A 23,517-nucleotide genomic window follows, 5' to 3' on the forward strand; every position below is an offset into this window, starting at 1 on the left:
TCACTTAAAATTGTTTTCAATCTTTAACTTAAATAATACTTTAGTGAATGGTATATAAGATTCGGCACAGCCGAATAAGCACTCTTACCTTTTTTATAACATTATTTGAGAGCATTGTTCATCATTCAATTGCCAATATATTTTAAAATAACTTTACTGATTGCGACAATTTCTAAGAGAAATATGTATCAGGACTAATGTACCTAGGACTTTTGGTGCAGAAACATTCCATTATTCCATTAATTCACAAATTTATGTGGCAAAGTAGACGATTCTATATTCATTAATTTCAAGAAAGAAAAATTATCGTGAGGAATTTCCCGTTATTGGGTTTATTGGTTTAAAAAACCAAATTGTTTCATTTAGTTTCCTTTGCCTGGTGGCCTTCTATGTTTTATAATGTCTTCTAACGGAGCTTTTTGAACTCATACTATATCAGTGGTGCTGTATGCAATAATTCTTTCTCAAAAGCCATTTCAGATCTTGCATTATTAATGAAATTCCAGTAATTCATCCAATAATTTATAATAACTGACATATAAACATATTGCCGAACGATCGAATTGTTATTCAATAGAAAACCAAATTGAATAAACTCGGATAGAATTTTACTATTTTCTTTTGTAAGTGAAAGTAAGTCTTTACTCCTAGTTTCAAGCTCAAAATAATAATAAAATAATAGATTCTAAAACTAATATCGTAACAATGATTTGCTGTTCAGAATATACACACCATTTTTCGAAAATGAAAACGTCTTAGTGCGGCCAAAGTTCGAAATAACCCGCCCAAACAAAGGTCGTCTCTCAAACAAAAATATTTTCAAAACCGATTTTAGATAAATCCCTAACGAATATGTAACATTGATTAAAATAAATTCGTAATTGCCAATACAAATCCATCAAAACGATACACAGTGGGGCAGAATCAAAATTTTTTGGAAATAAATCTGGCATTTCAAAACGGATGGTTCGATCGGGATAAAAATTCGAGTTCAAGATATTAAAATAGGCCATACAAATGAACCAGGGCACAATGGTTTTTTTACGTTTTTTTTTGGCATAAACTCTAATCTAAAAGCAATTGAAATTTGGTTTGTATACATTTTTTATACTCCCAAGATGACCTGCTAAGTTTCATATGATTTGGAGCACTATTTCATATAGCTGCTATATAGCCGATCTGGCCGATTTGTCCCAACTTTTTTGTTTATCAAGCTATTGAAGTGAAATTTGATTTGTATACATTTTTTATGTTCCTAAGATGACCTACAATATAGCATATAGCTGCCATATAACCGATCTGGCTGACATTTTGACGTTTCCACTAAAAATATAATTTTTAAATTTAGATTTTTTCGAAAACGTGTGGATTCGGACAAAAAGGATTAGTTTATTATTAATCTGCACACTTTGGTTAATAACTTCTCACTTACAACTTTTTGCAACGCTTTGCCATGCAAAAGTACTGATCCACGAAACACAACTACACTTGTTAAGCTCATTCTAAAAATACATATAAACAACACACGGTACAATTGGACAAAAACACATAACAACGTCACAAACATTGGTAAACTATAGTTTTACATACCAGGACAAACGTTTTCCATATTAATCCTTTTCACTTTTGTGTAAACTTTTGCCAGAACAAACAATCAAAGTTGCAAAATGTTTCCCGCCAAATTTACACAAAACGTGTGGTACATAATAAGCTTTATTTAACAGAGCGCAAACAGAACAGTATTGGTCCACATGTTAAAGTTAAATTTTTTTTTCTAACTAGGGTGTTTAAAAACTAAAAATCAACCAAATTTTAAAATACTTAAACAAAAAAAAATTACTTTATGCCAAAAAAAACGGAAAAAGACCAGTGTGCTGGGGCTGTGCTATGGGGGCTCAAATAGGGTACCTTCGACATGTAAAATTTTTAAACACGTTAAATGTTTTTGTTTCCTATCTGATTTCAAAGATTTTTATATTTTTGGAAAGCGCTCGGCTAGGTCTTGCGAGTTATAGGCATTTCAAAATTGAAATTTTAAAATTTTGCCATACCTTGGTCCGCTTTTTTAAAAATATGGGTTCTACTTTTGGACCAAATGGACTCGAATTTTTTTTAGTAGTTAGACAACTAAATTACCAATAACATACAAAAGATTTCAGAGCAATATCAATTATGGATCCAAAAATAAACGATTTTCATTTTAAATATTCAACAAAATAGTTGACTTTTGCTGTTTTTTGAGCGAAAAGGTGACTTAACTCTTTTTTAATTAAAAGAAAACTTTCTTTAAGAACATATAACAATTTTATGTTTTTCTGAAACACATCTTTACGAAGAATATGATATAAATAACGTGTCCTACTCTTAGAATATGTCGCCCCTACGACCTTCGGAATTTGACCTATTTTTTATCAAAAATTCAACTTTGCGCCTCATGTTCTAAAATCCCAAAGCTGAGATCAGAAAACAAAAAGCAGCTTTGGAAACATTGATGTATTCCCTATTTATCGCCAAAGTATTTTCTCAGCCCCGAAGGAAATGTGTACCCTATGGGCAAAATTGTAAAAAATACCATTTTTGGGATTTTCGCTCCAATTTTTAGGAATTGCCGGATTGCCTTTGACTTTCTGACAAGTTTTTTAAAAAATTTGTATAAATTTTCTTAATGTGACTGAGTCAGAACCAATGACTTATATTGAATAAAATATTAAGAAAATTTATACAAATTCACCTAATTGTGAATAATTTCGAAAAGAATTCACCGATTTTTGTGATCGATATCTCATTTTGTTCCTATTATTTGCGATAAAGTAATAAACTCATGCCGTCTTCGATTTGTCATGAGTTTTTTAAAACGAAAAAAAAAATTAGCTATTTTCACAAAAAAAAATATATTTTTTGTTTCAATTTGTTATTATAACTCCAAAACTTATAAGCCGATTGCAACGCAATACATAAACGGATTATGTAAATTTCCACTTTTCTAAATCATTTTAATAATATCGGATTAACCCTTTTTGAGTTATCATTAATCACTGTGGTTACGGAAAATTCTTGGTTTTATGTGATGCCGGATGGTAATCTTTAATAATTTGGTAGCAATGTTATTGGTAAAAATATTATACATTTTTTATTTTTTTAAATGCAAATATGAAAGAATCTAAATTTCTTGTTTGTCTTGCAATAAAATTAATGCAAAAATGCGATCAAATATTTAAACAAGTAAGAAAGTATGGTCGGTCAAGCCCGACCATATAATACCCTAGACTAAGTAAAAGAGCAAAAACATTTTTCTTTTAAAATTTTAATAATTTATATTTTTGAGTGATTTTCGGAAGTGGGCCTTATATGGGGGCTATGTCCAATTATGGACCGATCACCATGAAATTAGGTCGTGTGATTTATGTCTACATGAAAGTTTACTATGTTGAATTTTGTGAGTATACCAAAATTTTTAAGCGATTTATGCACGTTAAAAAATTTGGTGACATGAATTTTGTGTATATAAAACTTATTTGGAGCGGAATTTGTGAAGATACATATACAAATTAAACATTTATGACCGATAAAGTCCAATTTCGAGAGGACGTTTGTATGGGGACTAGGTGAAACCAAATTTCATCGAAATATCTTCAAAATTGCGACCTGTACTCTGCGCACAAGGTTTACATGGACAGCCAGCCGACTCAGTACGTGATTCTAAGTCGATCGGTATACTTTAAGGTGGGTGTTAGACTAATATTTTTGGGCGTTACAAACATCTGCACAATCGCATTATACCCTCCCCACTATGGTGGTGTAGGGTATAAAAACGTCTTAAAAAACTAAAAACGTTAAATCATATGGCAATGTTTAAAATCTTACTTGCAAATAGAGTCATTAATCAGGAATTGTTTTCGTGAGTTAGCTATTCGTAAATAAAAAATTAATTCACTGTTTATGCGGCAAATTTTTTTAATTACAATATTTTTATTTGCGGATAAGCCGTGCATATAAACGTAGTATATATAGTGGTTATTCAAGCTTCTTTTTGCTGTTGACCTGTGTTATTGATAAGACATAGAATATGAATTATAACAAGTTTTCTAAAAATAGTTTGAACTTATTAAAATAAAAAAGAGTTTGTGATTTATCTAGCATCGCATTTTAGTACAAAAACCTCACCCCTGTTATAATTTATAAGTATTATCCTAAATTAATAGAAATTTCGGTACGTATTATATAAATAATAGACGTCTTATCAGAGGCACAACTGACTTTGGCTCCTGCTCTCATACAAAAACCTGCATGGCATCCCCAGATATTTACATATATTTGATCAAGTTTCCACAACATAAACTGACCGTGTTAACAATAGATTTTTCAAAATAGTAAATAAAAAATTGGTGTATTATGAAATCTATGTTTATATAAGTTATGACAATGACCAATAAATTATTTAGTATTAATATATTCTTATCAATCCACTAGCATCTTCTAAATACGTTTGTCATAACGAAGAGATTTAAAATAAATTTATAATCAAAAATCTTCACATAAGAGACAGAAAAACTGTCAAAATCTTCACTATTTACAATAAATAAGACTAGTAGTTCTGATATTCCATATTAATTAGCACTTATTTAGCGAGTAGTCCCACTGTATCTATAAGTATAAAGAAGCGCTAGTTTGAAATTTACCCAATAAATTTCTTTGTTTGTTCTTTTATAATTTAAATTAACTCCAAATTTATTTATGTTGCGAGTATCTGCCAACAATTTCACTATAAAAAAACTTTTACTGCTATTACGTCAAACAAAAAATTCAAGACACATGCACCAAAATATGCTAAAATTCTAGATTCTTGTGTTTTATGCTGATTGTTTTTTTTTTTTTTTTTTGCACTACAACTTAAATATTGCATAACTCTTGTCGGGTTGTTTACGATAACTCGGCCTCATAAAATCATTGAAATTATTGTCTAAAACTGTAAACATCAACTTTTAACGTTTTTGCTCTTTATTTTTACATCTTTTGAATATTTAATTAAAATCAACATAGTAGTCGTACGTTTATTCGATCATTCGGTATTTCTTGTTCATGTTTTTTTCTACTTATTGTGATCTTTTCTTGTTGTTGTTGTTAATATAGTTATTTTATGAATGAATTCTCTCTCATTCTGAGTAAATGAGAGTGTGTGTTGTTAATTCAGTTATAAACGTTTACTGTAGAAAAACGATATTCTTTTTTTTTCATTCTGATATTAAGTCAAAACGGTAGCAGCAGCGGCAATAATACATCTGTTTTTTTTATATAGATATTTATAGCTGGTAGTAGTACTCAAATATAAATATACTTCTATAAAATCATTAAATCAGATACTCGTAAGTGTATCAGTCATGTGTTGAAACGTTTCATACTAATGAACATGATCATGATATAAATGCAGTTTAGTTGTAGGTGGGAAAAAATCAAGTTATCCTTGAAATATGGGTGAATTACGACAACAATATTAAGTAATTAAAACTCGTTAAGCTTTGTTAATTGCAAACGACACGTGAATTAAACACGACAAGAATACACTACACTGCTAGAGTCTTATTTCTTACAAGAAAACTGTTAAATCCTGTATGAAGTAACTATACTTCCTATAAAATAATAATTGTTTTTCAACTTTCATTACCATTACCTTAAATAGTTTGATAATATTATTAATAGTTATTGCATTAATTGCCATTTTGTTTGTTTATTTTAACTAAACTTTAATAACAATTATTTAATAAAAAACAACCCACCCTGCAAACGAATCAGAACCCCTGTCTACTCAATTTGTATACAACTAAGGTAACTTGCAGTAATTAACTAGCAGCGTGTTTATGTCCGCAAAAAAACACCCATTGTGGTAAAACAAAAAAAAACTAAATTCAACAAAACAAAGAAATCATAATTGTTGAACGTGTTATAAGTAATTTTAATTATTCTCTGGTAATTTAAAAAACTACCATAAAACACATCTTCTTTATGACCAGGCTACTGCTTCTGTTTTTGCTCATTGCTCGCTCTTTTTTTGGGGGGTTGTTACCGCTTAATATGAGCACGATTTTTATAAGGACTTTTTTCTTGAAGTAATTTTCGCATTGAAATTTAGAGCACGTCTTTTTAGCAATATTTTTAAGGTCTTATGCATCATTTATGACTTATTTGTAATGAAGGTTGAAGTGTTTTTGTTTTGTTTTAATTTTATTTCAACTTAAATAGAGCATACGTTGCTACAAAGTGTTCGAAAGAGATGGGCGCGGTAGCAGAAAAAATAAAATTTTGTTTTTTTAAGATCTTAACAACAAGATAAATTGTCACAAAAATCAACAAATTGTTAAAGCATATTTATGAAATGACTTTATGTGGTTTTTTCTTATTTCAAAATATTGGTATTATATGAAAAGAGTTAAAATGCTCCAATAGGCCGCACAGAGGGATGGCTACATACATTTTTGTGTAAAAATTATAAGTAGGGCATTGAAATTTGGCACCGAGAACTATATGGACAAAATTAAGAAACAATTCTAATTTTATCAAAATCGTCCACGCCCACTGATCATACAATCCAAATCGATATTTTTGCATAAAATTTTTAATATCCAAGCAAAAGTCTAGAAATTTAGTACATGCATTTTCTGAAACAAAAACGAACGCATGCTAAGTTTTATTAAAATCGGCCATGCAATCCAAATAGATTATTTCGCAAAAAAATATCCTATCCTAAAGTCCAGAAATTTGGCACATACATTTTCTAAAACCAAAAATATCGCATGTCGAGTTTCAATAAAATCAGTATACACAGATAAAAACAATAATCTGTTCCATTAGAAAGAAACAATTTAACTATAAAAGTCTTAAAGTCGATTTTAAGTCCATAAAGTTGACTATTATTTTAAATTTCGTACCATAAAACAAATTTCAAGTATAACACAGTACAACACATGATCTTTGGAGTCAATTCTGACAATTGCACGTGAAAGTATCCCGAACAATAAGAACTTTTGCATCATTAGTTTTGTCAAGTTGGCTGCCGTAACAATTTAATGGCCGTACGAATTTATTTAGCTCATGGTGGATTTTTATCACTTTTTCTATATTTTAACACCGTTATATCTCAGTATACCGTACGGAAGATCTCTTTTATGTCTGAAGCAAAGTTGTAGATATTGAATAGGAGCAAACAAAAGCGGAACATACCTACTCGAAAAAAGTGCATCCAGTGCCTTAGAAATCGCAAAAATTCCCATTTTCAAAATTTTTTCACCTTTTTTGCTCAATAACTGGATTACAAATCCAATTATGGACCGATAACCATGAAATTTGGTCCTGTGATTTGTGTCTGTATGAAAGTTATTTATTATGAATTTTGTATGAATACCATAATTTTTAAGAGATTTATGCACTTTAAAGTGATTTTCGGAAGCGGGCTTATATGGAAGTTATGACTAATTATAGACGGATCATAATAAAATTTGGTGACATGAATTAAACTAATTCGGCTACACTGAATTCTATGTGGCCAACCATTTTTCTAGGTTAGCTCGCATTTTCGAGATATACCGTTATTTCGAAAATGGAGGAGATAGCATAACATTCACGTACCTCAAAAACGGTTTATTCAATAAACTAAACCGTTTTTGAGTTACTCGAAGATATGTTATACAACCTCCTCCATTTTCGAAATAACGGTATATCTCAAAAATACGAGCTAACTTAAAAAAACGGTTCTCATCACTGAATTCAGCGTACCCGAATTAGTTTAAGCCGCTGGGTTCCCCTCTTGACAGAAAAAATTGTAAATTTCATGCAATGGTTTACTCATTAAATTTCAACCAAAAAATGTAAATTATAATTTTTTTAATTAAATATTTGATCATTTTGAAATTTATCATAACATCTACTTTCTGATATGAAACAAAAAATATTCCAAGTCCCAAAAAAGGACCTATAAGATGCAAACGCACTTCTTCTTAACTGTGATTATTTGTCGTAATAAATCATACCAAAAAAACTGCATTAACAGATTTCAAAAATATTTAAAATCAAGGACTACAGAACGTTTTTTTCCTCTTCTGAAAAGTAACTTAGAACATTTGTACTCTAAGCTGACGAAATGATTAATAAAATAAGAACAAGAAACACAAATGAAGTAAAATTTATTGAAAGAAGGTATTTACATCAATGATATGCACATCAAATTCAACGTTTGGTAAAATCATCACTAAGTTTTTAATGAATCATTAGTAGGATTTAGCCAAAACTAGAATTATGCGGAATTTAATTTTTATTTTTAATAGTTGGGCAATTGATTCTAAAAAAGATTTTAAGTAAATTCATCAGGATGAGTTCTTCGCGGCCAAGATTTGGCCCTCTAATCTTGGCCGCGAAGAAGGATTGGATGAATTTTCAATTTACTGACGAATACCGAGTTGTTGTGCAATTGATTCTGAAAAAGTTTTTAAGTAAACTCACCATCCTCTACTATTTAGAATCATTGTAAGTATTAAAACTTTTCATTGAAAGAGTTTTATATTGTAGTTATTATATTAGCAGTTTAGTTTTCAAAACAGACCAAATGTTTGATATAATGTGTATACAATGACTATAAATATTTTTTGGTTTTTAGATCCAAATTTTAAAAACCAGTTAACCCAGTGATATGAACCGGATTAACCGGATAACCTAAATTCAACATTTGAAATTAACCGGTTCGCAAAAAACCGAGATTTCGAAGAAAAGCCGTTTTTCCGGTTTATAAAAGCTAATTGTAATGCAGCACATTTTCTCCATGTATTTATGTAGGGTGTTGATATTTATATTTCAAAACAGTGTTCGAGGTGCCTAAAGTAGACTCAATGAACCGGAATTAATAATCCGACAGGCTTGGTCTAAGCTTGGTATGCGATATTTTTACACCTTTTCTGAGCAAGACAATCTTGTAAACTGTCCAGTTTAATGGGATGTGAGAAAAGCACATTGTTCTAAAATCTCCAACACACAGTGGATTCCCAAGAATATTTTTTGTAAATTTTTGTCGGTAATTTTCGTGAATAACTTTATAAACTTTTTTCTTAAAGTTCCAATATTCAGATTCGTTTTGATGGCCAAAATTTTTTGCTAATTAAATGATTCCATTATATCCACGGAAGCATTACTGTTGAAATAAGCGAATTTTTGAGCCACAGTAGAAAATTCCATCATTAAGTACGAATCAAATTTTATGCTCTTAAAATAATTATTAAAGTGCATAACATTAAAATTTCTGAGGATATTCACATTGAGAGAAAATAATAACTATATAAGTGGTTTACATCTGTTTATATACAATTTGATTTAAAACAAGTAAGAGTGCTATATTCGGCCGTGCCGAATCTTATATACCCTTCACCAAATTATACTTCAAAATAAAAATTTTAAATATTTTTAGGTAAACAAAATTTATTTTTTTTCCAAAGTTGTTTTTTTCATTTTTTGGAAAAAAATTTGTTTTTTTTGGTGAAAAAAAAAATTTCGGATTCATATTTTTTTCCGAATTTGACCCACTGTAGGTCCAACTTACTATGGTATTATATACGTCGTTGCAAATGTCTTCGAAATATCTATCATTAGATATGCATATTGTCTATGTTAATGTCTTAGTAATCCAGATATAGGTAAAAAATAGGTAAAAAATCGAGGTTCTCCTGGTTTTTTCCTCATATCTCAGCCATTTGTGGACCGATTTTGCTGATTTTAAATAGCAAACTTCTCGAAAGCATGTCTGACAGAAAATTGAATTCAACAGACAGACATACAGACGGACAGACAGACAGACGGACATGGCTTAATCGACTCCGCTATCTATAAGGATCCAGAATATATATACTTTATAGGGTCGGAAATGAAAAATGTAGAAATTATAAACGGAATCACAAACTTATATACCCTTCTCACGAAGGTGAAGGGTATAAAATTGTCTATTGATTTTATACCGATTAAAGCTATGAATGTGACAATACCGATCAAATGCCACTTTTAAATTAGAAGCCCTTAAAATTGTTGGACCAATATTGTAATATAGTGATTTTATACTTCTTTAAAACGCTTTGGACACAAAATGATTGCCGCATGGAAAATTTAAAAAAAAAATTAGTTTTCAATACAAATAAAAAACAAGTAAAAGAGCTATAAAAGAGCTATATAAAAGAGCTTATGTACCATTCAAGAAATTATACTTACAACAATTTATTTTTTAAATATTTTTAAATAAACAAAATTTAATTTTTTCGAAACACTTTGTTTTTAAATTTTTTTTTTCGAAATTGTTTTTTAATATTTTTTTAAAAAAGTTTTTTTAATATTTTTATTTATTTTACAAAAGGAATGACAAAGGGTATAATTAAATCAACGCCAAAATTTGCAGGCTTTTTCAAAGTAATAGAACTTTCATGAAAACAAAAACATTTTTTTTAAATTTTCGATATTTTGTTTTCCATCTAAAACTATCATAATTTTTCTTGATCACTTCGTTTTAGTGAAAAAACGGTACTATTAAAGTCACAACTTAAAAACATCATAAATACTTTTTTCTTGAAACTAATTTTAATATTGTTTCTTTTGTTTGAAATAAGTCAGTTTTACTTATTAAACAATTTGTAGCAATTGGTTGGAAAATGGCTGAGTTACGTTAGTTTAATCTCAGAATACTTCCCAAGCAATAACTTTCAGCTATGTTTTTGTTTCATTTGTATGAAAACGTGTTTTGGAAAAAACGGCTTTCCTTCTCACTTAGATAAGAAATCAACTTAGAGTGTGAAGAAAATGAAAATTTGTGGAAAAAAAATGCGTTTTTCTAAACTTCAACGATCGTGACAGAGGCATTTTCCAACCGATTTGCAAAAAGTTTCTTCTTTGTGAAAGGTAAAATATATCTTTTAGATAAAATAAACAATTTTTAAATTAATTTCAAAACAATATACTTATAAGTTTTAACTTTAAGAATATAATTATTTCAACAATAACGAAGTGATCGAGAAAAACTATAAGTAATTCCGAACTCTTTGGACTCCGAATTCTAAAACTGAATTTCTATAGTGTTTTTTCACGACTAGGCTGTTGGAGATAAAGAAAAAAGCTGTTTAAGTACGATTTAGTTTTTATGTGCTAAATTCCCAATTTAATTAGAATTCACTGAAAGGTATTGTTGGTCAGATCATCAGGAAACCTTTTCCTAAAAGGCTTTAGAAAAGCTAAAGATATTATACAAATAAAACTAAGTATAGAGTGAATAAGAATTACAGATGCTCAAACTTTATTTGTAACAATAACAAAGCCTAAAAAAACACCAAAAATAACAATGTTTGTTTGGGCATTATTTTTAGAAAAAATTTTAAACAATTTTTATCGAACATATTTCAGCAAAACAAAATTTAAATATCGGTAAAAGTATAAGAAATAACTTAAAACTTGCTGTACAATGCTTTGCAAGCGCCCTGTATCATTCTATTCTAATACGGTGGCCACAGCATTAATTGTCTAAAAGCTTATATCCTCCTATCCTGGTACATAATTTATTACCACCACATCCAGAACACTCTGCTGAGAAACTACTAGTACAAGTCTATGAATTTTTATGAACTACCTACTAACAGTATAAGAATTCTGTATCTAAAATCTAAATATAATACAATATAAGAATCAGGGTCTTATTTGTATTATTTTTTTTAAAAATTTAGATCATTATATTAGATTTTGCAAATATTATAAAAAAACGTTTTTTCATGTCATTATATTTAATATAACAAATCACTTCATATTTCTAAAGAATTTTTCTTCTGTTAAGACATCTAAAAATTAATGAAATAAATGCTTGTCTTCCTTCAAAACAAGTACTCAAATTAAAATTGTTTTGTAAAATGAGGTCAAATATTTTAAAACTAATAATAACTATCTAACTAACGTTTACTACCAAATGATCATTAATTATTGTTAAATTGTCATAAACATGACTTGTTTGTTGTCTAACTCTTTTGATTTTTTAAAGTCTTTACTGTTCAATTGATTTTTTTTAATATGTTTGGCTGCACGTAAAACTTGTTTCTTTTTTCAAAATGTGACATCAAGTATATTGCTCAAGTCTTTTGATTTTTTTTAAGGCTTAAAATTTTTTAAGACTTCAATGATTTCATTCATACATTTTTTTTTTTGAAAAATTACAAAATTCACGCATAATGCAGTTACCTATAAAACACCTACGCCAACAGACACCATAATTTAGTCATCTTTGAAATTCGTTAAGTTTTAAGACAATGTGCATTTAAAATGTCTGTTGCGAAGAGCTCATCTGCAGCCAGGCATTAGCGAAAGTTATTTTTTAAAGTGTGTTTAAGCAGTAAAATTTTTTACAAAAAAAATTATTAAAGTTTTTGGAAAACTTTTAATAAGAAGTAGGTGTTGGGTAGGCGTTCAAATTGATTTCTTTGGAATAATAACTTTTTTTTCAATTTTTATTAATGAAAACACATTAAAGCAAAAAATAACATAAATTGCGTCAATAAACTTGATTTAATAAATGAACCATTCAAACATGTCAATACCTAAACAACCTGTTTAGATACAAAGAAAAACAGACATACAATAGAATAAATATTATTTACTAAGGCGTTAATTTGAACAACACAAACTCAGACGTATAAACAAAATAGATATCTAAGTTTAACTTTAACACAAAAAAATACATCTTCTTCTCATAAACCTCTACAAAAAAATGCTTGGTTTTTTAACCAGCAAACCAAGTAACAAACACAAAAAGAGCATCAAAGTCAACTTACCAAAAATGGTCTCAAATAAATGAGTGTGGGTAGCCTCAAATAACTAGTGATCCAGTCATCTTACCAACATCATCATCATCGTCATCATCTGCAAGTTTAAGATTTTAACAAATATACTCGTACTAAACAATACAGTGCTCATACTAACCAAATTATCATTGAATTTGTTCTCTATTTCAAATTCTCTGTTAACATAACAGTCTGCTTAGCCATAAAATTACTCACCTGTTAACTTTGAGTAGCTCTCAATACCTGTTGCTGTTTTCATAGCCAACTACCAAATGGTTGTTGGCTTCAAATACCAACTACAAACGATCAGTTTGTTTTTAGCGCTCGTGCGGTACGGTTGGATTTTCTAGAAAGCAAACTCTTTGCTGGTTTCTGCTTTCAAACTAACAAACAAGAAAAAATCAAATCTTGTCTTAGGAAAATTCAAATCTCAACTTAGTGTGTGAAGTTAAAATAAATCAAAATAATAATAAGATCAAATCTTAAAGAAATAATAATAAATAACAAATTGAAGATCAAACCAATAATCTTATTGAGTAAAGAAAAAAGTGTGTGTGAAGTCTTTTTTTTGCAATTCAAGTGAAAGTTTGCTATTTTGTTAAAACAAATATAGCAAACTAAATTATTTGGTTTTCTTTAAAATTAAATAGAAATTGTTAAATAGTTTGAGAAAAAAATTATAAAAAAGATAAAGTGTGTTAAGGAAAGTGTAAATAATTCGGTGTATTAACGCAAAAAAGCGTTGAGGCCAACAATTATTTGTTGTGGATTTAACTTTTGAAGCTGATTAAGCTGGCAAAAGCATGTACTAATTTTGGATTATTTTTGTTAAAAGAAAATGGTGAGCTATTTAAAAATAATATAAATTTAAACAAAAAAAGTGATTCAAATGTTAAATCGACTGACTATAAGGATTTGCAAAAATAAAAGCAAACATTAAAATAATAAATAAATTATTAAAAAATAATTCACAAAAAAGGATTCTATAGATAAATATGAAAATGTGATATAAACATAAATAAAATAAAACTAAATTACCAATAATAAATAAATTTTGTAAGAAAATATCCTTCGAAAGGTCATTCACTAAAAATATTTAATATTTTAAATTAAAAAAAGTTATACACAGTTTTGAGAGATGTTAACAAATTACATTCTGATTAAAAAAATATGTTTCTAAAAAAAGCAAATTTACACAAAATCCTTTAAATGTCCTTAAATTACTTAGACACCGTTCCAAATTCGAAAAATGGCATACAAATTAATTTATGAAAAAAATATTATACAGAACTTTTTTTTAGATATGAAAATTTCTAAAAAACTGTTTAGTTTTATGATAGTGCTTCATAAACCTTTTCATATAAGAAGTGAATTTCCGGAAATTTAAAACAGGACTAAAAAGTAATTTAATTTTACGTTGACAATTTTTACAAAAACCTTTTATTATTAAAACTGGTTCCAATGCCAAATTCAATTGATTTATTTAAATAAGCATCACCAATAAAATCTTAAGTAAAGTTAAACTGTTTAAGAATTTTAAGAAAAATTTTAAATTGAACTGTAATTTTTTCATAACTCAAAAAAAATTAAGGCGTCAGTTTGCAAAAGAAAACAACAACCACTGAAAAGATTTTAATGGAAAATATTCGAAACTCAAACATTTTTCCAAAATGTGTTTATAGAAGTATCAAAAATGTTCCAAGTTTCAAAAAAACGCTTTTCGTTTTTTTGAAACTTGTGTTTGAAATCTGGTTTTTGTTAAATTTTTTTAATGAGTTTAAGTCTTCTTGATTTCTTAAAATTATTTTTTGATTTTCCAAAGAACTTTATCAAAAAAGTTTGTTTCTTAAGACTTTTGTTTTTATTATAAGATATTGGGACTGATTCGGAAACACGACTGTAAACCCATTTTAAAATTTTTGTATGAAAATCGCATAGTTTTGAAATTATTTTTGACTAATCATTTTCACAATTAATTTTAAGGCAGATACAGATAATGTTTCTCAACACTACAGACACTTAGTTTATAAAAACTGAAACGGATATTAAATATTGTTAAAATATTTTTTGTTTGTGTAATATTTTATATTTTTCATTTTGACAATTTTTTTTATTGATTTATTGAAAAAAACATTTTGTTATTGTATATTAATCGTTAAACTTTTTTTCCTTTGTTTCTTCTGTATTTGGATTTTTTTGGAAAAACTGATTTGAATAAATTTTATTCTACAATGAATTAGTAAATAATTGATTCTATTCCCTAAATACGATATAAAATTAATTGGAAAGTATCTTAGACATTAATACAAGCAATCTAGATTCAATTTCTCTGTGCATTGAAATTTGTAATTAAAATAGAATTATTTTAATATAAATTTGTACATCAAATTGTTGGCTAACAGATGCAATTTTTTAACAAAAAGTAACTAAATTTCTTAAAGGTTTACATTATTCAAATTGATTTTTTAAACTGCATTTATGTAGTTAGAAAATATTATCACATTCTCTTAATTTATCATGCGTTTAGTGAAATGTTTTCAAGACAAAGCTTTTCGTATTGTAAAAAAAGAAATCGTTTGTTTTATAAAAATAGTTTAACAAAAACAAAAACTTAGATCCTTATAAATCTTACAATAAAAATATTTGTCTAAAAAGTCATAAATTTGTTAGCTAATTTTTTGAAATTATTGAAAAACAAGGAATTTTATTTAATTTGAATTTGGTTTTTAAACTAAATAAATAATCTTTAATTATCTAAATAATATAGCTAAAATTAAAGCACACAATAATCGAATCCCAAATTAAAACCAATAAATGTATGTTTGAACAACTTGCTATTTTTTTAAGTTTAAAAATATGATTCAATTCATGTTAAATTCCAGCAAAATTTTAAAATTCTTAAATTTTAAGGTTCTTATGCTCTCCGAAGCATTTGTTGCTGAACCGTGTTTTTTTGCACTTCGACTATAACTTCTTTAAACAAAATGTTGCTTTTTAGTATTCTACCTATAACCAGACATCAATTATTGGTTTTAATTCGGGTCCTTATGAAACTTAAAGATAATCTAATCAGTTTTGAATCTCAATTGTTTTTGCATGCTTATTTTAATTTATTTCGTGCATGTTTAAACTTGCCGTGGTGATTAATGTTAGATGGAACAGGATCAATATTAGTTTTCTCCACAGATATATAGTTTTTCATTTTATCAAAGCATTTCACCAGAAAATATTTATTTGATGTTTTGCAGCTCTTAACCTGGAATATGAATTATTATGACGAAACTTATTATCTATTTTTCAAGTTTTTGCAATGTTCAAATCTAAATACAAGATATAGGCAAAGTGTCAATTTTCATGAAATTTATTTACTATTCCCTATACTTTAATACTTTTCCTTCAAATGAAAGGTTTCTAAGGACTATTCTAACCAAATTTTGTCAGGTCAATGTAAATATTGCTAATTTTTCAGATTATTTAGATCAGACCATTTTTGAAGTTCCTTTGTAATCGACGTTGTGAAAAAGGTTTTCTTTACTATTATCTAAGGAACCCTCGGGCTATTAAAATTACTTTTTAGTAAGCTAACGCCCTTCAGAATACAAAGAAAACAATGTATAATTACTACTATTATTATATTTTTATTTTCTTTTTGATAAGATTGATCCTGTATCGACCTTTAAAAATTTTGACTTAAGTAAATAACTAATGGTGTGTTCTTTAACTTGCTAGTTTTTAATATTTCTATTAAATTTGAAAATTTTCAAAACAAAATATTGAAAAATAGTAAAACTGGCAGGTTAAAAAATACACTGACAATTGTTTAAGTTTAAAGAAATATTTTTTATTAATATTAAATATAAATTTTATTAAAATTTATTATATTACTTCAATAAATTATAATTTTACATTCACTCTCCTATACATACATTTCCAACTAAATATTTTGTGCTTAAAATTTTTTCCATCATAAAATATTTTCAATTTTACGCTCTTATTTAACAATTTGAAAAATTTTCATGGAAAGTTTCTTTTGTTTGCGCTTATTATGAAAGTAAATTATAAATAATAAAACAAATTTAAATTTACTAACAACAAACAAATTATGATTGCTAAAATAACTTCGTGCTTAAATTTTTAGTTTTGACTTGAAATTTCATACTGTCAATGACTGTTTAAATACTTATACATTCGGTAAAGACAGTCATATAGCTGGAACACAGATAACAAACAAAAACCATAGTTTTCTTAACAAACATTTTTTTTATTTTCGAATGCTTTTATATTTTGGTATATTCATTATAATTTAGAAAATCATATCAATATGATAGAAATGGAATTCAAAACTAAAAAAAAAAAACTAATCCAATCAAAGTAAAATTCTGGCATTCAAGAAAAAAAGCATCTTAAACAAAATTGTCTGCTAACAAATTTGTTTATTAGAAATAATAAGGAATATAATATTCATAACACTTTCGAAATTTATTTTATAAACCTTTGAAAATAGGACTTCTTTTATAAATACCCTTACTTATATAAAAATCTATTTATCACTTAAAATTTTTCAAAATAAATGTATGCCTTGATTTCCAACACTTAAGTATTAGCGGAATGTGTTCATTTTCTTCCGCTTGAGAAACTAGCCAAACTTTTCTATAACTAAAACATTTTAAAATGAAAAATTCAACACATTAAAATTTCACAAGCAGTTCAAAGTTTAAATAAATTTTATTTATTTTCTTTTCATTTTCATTTAGCCATATTTCAAGTTGATTTATATTTTTAATTTGAATTTTATTTTGAAATCTCTCCCCCTTAATTTGTTTAACTTTAATTACAAAAAAAAAGTGTTAAACCACAAAAATTCTCACAATTAAAACCGTCAATGACCCATTATAAACGCGATTTTTAAAACAAACATAAAATAACTTGTAGTTTATTGAGAAAATTCACTTTCATTATATGAAGTTTTTTTTAAAACTAAACAGCTGTCATAAACAAAGCAATGTTATGGGAAATACCTTTGAACAAATGGTAGTCATCAAAATTGTACAACAAATTATCAGAGAAGGGAAACAAAATTTTGAAAACTGAAAACTACAAACTAATGTTTGTTACTTAAGTCTTTTGTTTTTGGGCAAAGTTGTTTGCTTAATTTAATATTTTATATAGTTATAAATAGTTTAGTAATCTAGCAGTAGTGTGTTTTGAGTTTCTTAAGTTCTTAAAGATATCTTTAGAATATATATTTTTTGCTAGATCTATTTGCCTCTGATCTCTACACTACTTTAAATATTATCTAGAGTGCCACAAATGGCTCAAAGGTTATAGTTTTTTAGTAGCTTTACATATTTCTACATTTATTAAACTCCAGCTACAATTGCATCTTGCAAATATATTTTATTTAACAAACATGAACTCATGACATACTTAACGTACGAAATAAACAAATAACACTACAATAATAAAGCAAACGAAATAAAAAAAACTACTATAAATAATAAAGAAAATAGAGTGTGTTAAGAAAAACTAAAACTAAAAACACAAACATGGGTTATAGCTAAGACCTCTCTATAACCCCCCTTAAAATTTTAATTTTTTTTTCTTAAACAAATAGTAAAACAGTTTAACATCACAAACGGTTTTTCTTGCAAACCTCTCTAAACAACTTTAATAGTTTACAAAATATTTGCATATTTAGTTTTTGTTTTAGTTTTTTCTTTAAAAAATTTATGTAAACTTTTTCTTTCAAAATGCCAGTCATTTCAATGGAACTGCTAAGAAAACTAAACAAAATAAAAAAAAATAGCTGTGATGGAAGATGTTTAGCAAATAAAAATTGTATGGATGTTATGAAGTTTGAGTTTCAAAAAGTAAATTTATTTTGGTATTTTTTTGTCTTCATTATGATGTTAAAGTAAATTAAATAGCTAATAAAAATGTGCTGTTTCTTTTAACTATTTTATGTGTTAGCCAAAGGTGCAAAACTTTCACTCGCAGTCTATTAGGGTAATTTCAGTTTGATGATGATTTTGTTTCTTTGTAGTATTTGGTTTTTGGTTTCTCTAAAAATTTTATTTTATTTTTTTTCACAATTTTATTTATTTTCTTCCACTTTTATTTATTTGAGTGGACTGTTGTTTTTGTTTGTCTTTCTTTGTTCGTCAAATAAAATAATAAGAAAATGATGATAAATTACAACCAACTAGCTGCAGAGTTAAGGTTGTTGTTTTTGTGTTATTTAATGAATTATGATTATAAAACAATAGACTTAAGTAACAAAGTTTTTGGTTAAAAAAACTATGTAATAATAATAATAACAAATATAAAACCTAAAAAGAAAATATCACTTTATGTCTTAAAATTAGTTTCAAGTTGAACATTTGAAATGCTTTAAATGAAAAAAACAACTTTAAGTAGTTTCAAAAACACCAATGAAAGGCTTATTTAAACACTCCCGAATAAGATGAATATTATAATATTGAAAGACATATTGAAAATATCTTCTAAACCATTTTCGAGCACTTCCCAATTCCCTTCAATATACGTAACTGTGACGGATAGTGGCCTTGTTCCGAAATATTGCTGGCTCTAGTTATTGGAGATAATGACTATGGATCAATAATAAACATTAACGAAAGTCTAGTAATGTTGATTTTTGTTATTGCAATATCGAAAAAAATTAATTAATGTTTAAAATTATTGTATTATTGTATTTCAATTCATATGGTTTTTCATTTATAATGAACATTATTGAATTAGTATGTCACGTTCTTGTTTTTAAGTTGCAGTTTTTCCTTGACTGTATGATTATTATTTATAAACTACTAGCTGATCGCCCCGGCTTCGTCCAGTAGCATTTACTAATGTTAGTTCTTCAAGTTTCTCCAACACACGCATACCAGCCTTTTCTTATTTATTTGCAAATAAAATATCTGAATTTGTACTGCATGCTTTAGGGAGCTTTTTTATTACAGATGACTGGACTCACAAAAAAAAAAGAATTTCCGAGTTTTACCCGGAATTTTTGAATTTTTTTATTTACAAACCATCTCCTGAAAATTTCGAATCGAATAAAAAAAATTCAGCCAAATCACTCCAGAAGATAATTCGACGATATAAATATATCGGTTCCGGTCACCTTACTTCTGGTTTCGGTTACAGTTTTGGTACGATACAACTTTTGTAATTACGTGTTACAACGAACCTCAAGGCACTTATTTGTCCTGAAGCCAACATCCGGAATCTTCACCCTTTCAACCCAGAATGTTAGTTGTCAAATCACATCCAAAGTTGCAGAGCTAGTTTCAGTATAGTCCAGATTTGTGGTTACCATAATTGAACAGTGTAATATTATGGTTGGACTTTATGGTTGATGGCAAATTATTTTATGGTGATCCTACTCAATTGTAATTTAATCCCTTGTTAATCATATTATGGTTCAAAATATATATTTGTTCCTTTTAACTCCTACAAGGAGCATAGGGTGATGCACAAAGATTTATTTCATTCCAATGTAGATGAAAATGGTATGTTTCTATTTCGACTTGTCGTTTCCAGGTATGGTATGGTCTTCCTATTCGTCGACTGCCTTGCGAATTCGATTCCATGGCTTGTCTTGCAATATCTGTCTGTGGTTTCCGCAATGTATGTTCAATCCAACACCATTTACGTTCTCGAATTTCCAGGTGAATCGGCTGTTGTTCAACATGCACAACCATAATATTATTATGTACAACCATATTATGAATTCACCTAAACCATTATATAGTCATAAAAAACATGATAGCTGATATGATCTTATTATAGTTGTAGCTCAATCTTATAATAGTTAGGTTATAAAGGCATCCGGTTTTACCAGGTCAATTGTTATATGAATTGGTTCCTTTGTGATATCTAACGGATCATGTTCAGGTCCTCAATAAAGTCCTTCACATGTCGGAAAGGGGTTAGATACCGAACCAACCCGACGCTCGAATTGTGGTAGTTCAGGTTTCCGATAGAGCAGGGCAAAGACAGAGGAGGTGTTCAACCGTTTCCTAATCGTCTTTTACAGAAGTCATAATAAGGAGTTTTCAGTCTCCTAGCATGCGCACCAATTAAGCAGTGCCCTGTAAGCAAGGTTATAAAATTTCGTAGCCGAGCCCCGGATAGCCCCATTAGGAACATTGACCTATGATATTGGTAAAGGTTCCTTTTAAGCCTCGATACCGAGCAATTTGTCAAACTAGAACAATTTAGAACTATTTTTCTTACCTTTTATCGTTTCTTATACAAAAAAAAAATAATTTTCTATTGCACAATTCATCTAAATTTCCTCTAAATTCCAAAAGTTATCTCATAGTAATTTTATTGACATATAAAGTAAAGTTTAAACTCTTTACAAATCTTTAAAATGAGAAGCAATATCTATTTTTTTAGCGATCACGTTTATATCATCAAATATTTAAACAGCCAAAAATGTAGCCTAAAACAAAACACAATAAAAAACATTTAATGCTTACAGGATCCTCCAGTGTCTTCAAAATTTCTATGGCATTGTAAGGAAAAACTTTTAATTTAATTTGTTTTTTATGTTTTCATTTTCCCTTAATGGCCATTAAAATGCTACTACAAATTTAAAGGTTCATCTTTTTGAAGACCAAATTTTATGACAAAATTTCTCATATTTTAATGTGATTTTTATTACTTCCTGGAAACAAATTTTAACCATTAATTTCTATTTTATGGTTGTATTAATAATTTAATATGTAAAATTTAAGGTTTATTCTAAAATTATATAACTTTTTCATATAAATCATTGATCTTTTTCAAGGTCTGGTTTTTCTAAATGATATTCTTAGTGGATTTTACGGGTTTTCACCCAAAAAAATTTAATGATTCTTTTTATTGTAAAAAAAACACCATAGACAGCAAAAAAGACATTATCTTTAAAATGTTTTCTAAAAAAAACAAATTAAATTTTTAACATTGAATTGTTAAAATTTGCTAAAAACCTCCCACATATCAACACTTATGGTGTTTGCCAATAGACTACAAAATAGCAAGATGTTTTTGGAAACAAAAAAAAAACTAATTTATTAATGAATTTTATATATTTTTAAAGATTTCTACATAAATGAATTTAAATGAACAAACATTTTTGTATGCAGTGGGCGTAACACAAGTCGAAAACATCAATTGGTTGAAGTAGAAAAAAAGACAAGACTGTTGTTCAACACCAAATTGGTTTTCTTTAACTATTTGGTAGATTTTTTAGTAGGCTTGACATTATAACAAGTAGGCGGTATTTTCAGGGAAACATCAAGTACCAGCAATATAAGGAATTTATAAATTTATGCATCGCTCTTTCAATGTATATATAAAGATATGTATAAATGGTATTGAAGATGTTTTCAAGTTTCTTTTTCTTTATGATGAAATAATTTTAACTTTCACTTGTTTCAACTATAAATTTCTTAAGAATTGAGGTATAAATTTCAGTGTTTTTTGCTGATATCCCTTTGTTGTTTTCGAATTTTGAGCATCCCCAAAAAACTAATTCTTGATGTTTTTAATAGCCAGTTACCTTGAAGCTGTGCCACCGCAAAACTAACAAATTCTGATTGTTTTTTTGGCTTAAGAAACCAGTAACAAAAAAAGCGAAAGTAAGTATATGTTTAACAAAAGGACCAGTTTAAATTTTTGGCTGATTTTATTTAAAATAAAGCCAAGAAACCATTTTTTTCTTCAGTTTTGCCAAAAAAAAAAACAATCATGATATTTAAACGGTCACCATGTTTATATTGCAGCACCAAACCAAAGCAAAAATCCAAAAGCTAAATAATACAGCAAGTTTTTTTTAAATAATTTTTGTCTGAATTTCATATGAAATGATGTCATGCTGTATGGCCAGCAGCCGGTCTTTTTTTATATGTTTCTCTCAAATATACAAAACACAGCTCAAATAAAAACTTCAAGACTGGTTGGTAATAAAGCAACAAATTTTGCTGTTCACATACATATGAATTTAGTTTTGGTGTTTTTTCTTTTGGTTTTAAGGTTTTCATTTTCAATTTCATTTTATTTGGCTGCAGCATATGCGGGTTGGTTTTTGTTGTAGTAATTTTTTTTATTTTTATGTATTTATTTGTAACATTTTGTATGGTTTTTTTCCTTCTTACCTGTTGTGTGGCACAAGGTACAACACATAAATTTTATAATATAAATTTAGGTAATTGCCGACAGTTCTTTGTTTGGGGGAAAACGAAACAAGTGTAGAGACAAAATTTTAAGGGATTGAAGTAAAATCATCAAAAGAAAGAGTTAAATAAGTTTTAATTTTAATATTTTTTCTATTTCCTTTAAGATTTTGCCATTTAAGTTCAAAAAAACTTAGCTTTCAGCTCATTGCATTTACATATTTTATTGATTTTTTGAAAAGTTGTTTTTCTAGTTTTATATTTTGATTGCATATAAAACCTTTTAAAATTTACCAAACTCAAATTTGCAAATATAAACGTTTTTTTTTAATTAGCGAATGTTGATTTGTAATAAAATCAAAAAAATAAAAAACACAGAATTAATTTTTTGCAAATAAAATTTATTGACCTTAATTTAATAAATATTTCTTTGGCATTTCTTTTAGATTTTTTAAATTTTATATCACATCTTCATTGGATTAGCAGTGAGAAAAATCTACAAT

The 23,517-nt window shown here is 27.6% G+C and overlaps 1 protein-coding gene across 1 annotated transcript in view; it reads left to right on the plus strand.

Annotated features, from left to right (window-relative positions):
- Positions 1-13,523: 13,523 nt before the first annotated feature.
- dpy (dumpy) overlaps positions 13,524-23,517 on the plus strand; it is a 177,850-nt gene continuing 167,856 nt past the window's right edge. The window contains exon 1 of the mRNA XM_065500045.1: positions 13,524-13,677. The gene's annotated coding sequence lies outside the window, so the exon portion shown is untranslated. The remainder of the gene's footprint in view (positions 13,678-23,517) is intronic.

This window comes from Calliphora vicina, chromosome 2, assembly GCF_958450345.1.
Source record: "Calliphora vicina chromosome 2, idCalVici1.1, whole genome shotgun sequence".
Classification (NCBI taxonomy): domain Eukaryota; kingdom Metazoa; phylum Arthropoda; class Insecta; order Diptera; family Calliphoridae; genus Calliphora; species Calliphora vicina.